Raw genomic sequence first — 2,089 nt, forward strand, 5'->3', positions numbered from 1 at the left:
CTTCTTGGAAAAAAAACCAAAAAGTTAATGTTTTACTTGGTATACAGATGCAATAACAGTTCCCAGATACAAAGCCAAGCAACTATTCAAACGTACGACATTTAAAGATATATAATCCCCTACCTTTTTTTTTTTTTTTTTTTTTTTTTTTATGAGATGGAGTCTTGCTCTTTAGCCCAGGCTGGAGTGATCTCAGCTGACTGCAACCTCTGCCTCCCCGCTCAAGCAATTTTCCTGCCTCAGCCTCTCAAATAGCTAGGATTACAGACACCTGCCACCACACCTGGCTAATTTCTTATTTTCAGTAGAGTTAGGGTTTCACCATGTAGGCCAGGCTGGTCTCAAACTCCTGACCTCAGGTGATCCACCCTCCTCGACCTCCAAAAGTGCTGGGATTACAGGTGTTGGCCACCGTGCTTGGCCGATCTCCTACCTTTTTAAAACCTCTAAAATGAAATTCATTTTAAAATACTGGCTAACTTGATTTTTTTCCACATTTTGTATTGAAAAGTCAATGTCATACATATTATACATAGAACTTACAATGTTATACATGTTATACATAGAACTTACCAGCATAATCATATTCTTTCTTAGAGTTGCCAGAGCTAGCTTAGGCTCTGCTTTTAATGATGTGCATGAAACATCCAAGAGGCATGTATGTTGCTTACAGTCTCCCAATAAATATTATTACCTTTTTAAAAAGAATGCATTATTTTCAAATTTAAAAATATGCTCATTATAAAAAACTCGGAAAATAAAAAAGACCCATAAGTGCATAAATTAGTAATAACATTATTAATGTTCTGCATATACAGCTTTTATCAGAACTTTTACCCTCTTAACAGTAAATTGGCCCTCTGTATTCTCAGGGGATAGATTCCAGGACCCCCTAAGGATATCACACTCCACATATGCTCAAATTCCTTATATAAAATAGCATAACTGAAGCGCCATTTCAGTTATGCTAATTGGAAAATACTGTATAGCATGAGTATTTTCCAAGGAAACCAAATGCTTCAAAAGCATCATTTCAATAGATTTATGTTTGTGGATATGCTATAAGTTGTTTAACCATATCCTTTTGGGTGAATATTTGTTTCTAATTTTTCATTTGTAAAGATAATGCAGTGATCAAACCTGTTGAATGTAAATTTTGGTCTGTGTTCCTGATTCTTTTATATACATTCCTAAAAGTGAAATCCCTGAGTCAAAGTGTACAGATGTTTTAACTTAAACAGTTAAATTTATCTGCAGAAAAAGTATACCAATTTGACAGTATATGAGTGTCTGACCACTGCTAATCTAACAGATTTTAAAATATCTTGTTTTCATTTGTGTTTCTTACTTTGTTGTTGTTTTGTTTTGTTTTGTTTGAGACAAAGTCTCACTCTGTTGCTGAAGCTAGAGTGTTCAGTGGTGTGATCTCGGCTCACTGCAACCTCCAGCTCCGGGGTTCAAGCAATTCCCTGACTCAGCCTCCCGAATAGCTGGGATTACACGCTTCCACCACCACGCCTGGCTAATTTTTGTATTTTTAGTAGAGATGGGGTTTCACCATTTTGGCCAGGCTGGTCTTGAACTCCTGACCTTGTGATCCACCTGCCTCAGCCTCCCAAAGTGCTGGGGTAATAGGCGTGAGCCACTGCACCTGTTTTTTTTTTTTTTTTTTTTGAGACAGAGACTTGCTCTGTCACCAGGCTAGATTGCAGTGGCACAATCTCCACTTACTGCAACCTCCACCTCCTGGGTTCAAGCAATTCTCATGCCTCAGCCTCCCGAGTAGCTGGTATTACAGGCACATGCCACCACACCCAGCTAATTTTTTTGGTAATTTTTGTAGAGATGGGTTTTTGCCATGTTGGCTAGGATGGTCTTGAACTCCTGACTTAAGTAATCCTCCCACCTAGGCCTCCCAAAGTGCCGGGATTATAGGCGTGCCCCACTGTACCCAGCCAGCATGGTGTGTGTGTGGGGGGGTGTGTGTGTGCGTCCATTCTCTTGAATTTAATCTTGGTTCCATTTACCATGTAAATAAACGTAGGAAAGTCATAAAGCTCCCTTGTCCAAATAGTTTAGTCATTAAACC

The sequence above is a fragment of the Saimiri boliviensis genome, chromosome 12 (assembly GCF_048565385.1).
Source record: "Saimiri boliviensis isolate mSaiBol1 chromosome 12, mSaiBol1.pri, whole genome shotgun sequence".
Classification (NCBI taxonomy): Eukaryota; Metazoa; Chordata; class Mammalia; order Primates; family Cebidae; genus Saimiri; species Saimiri boliviensis.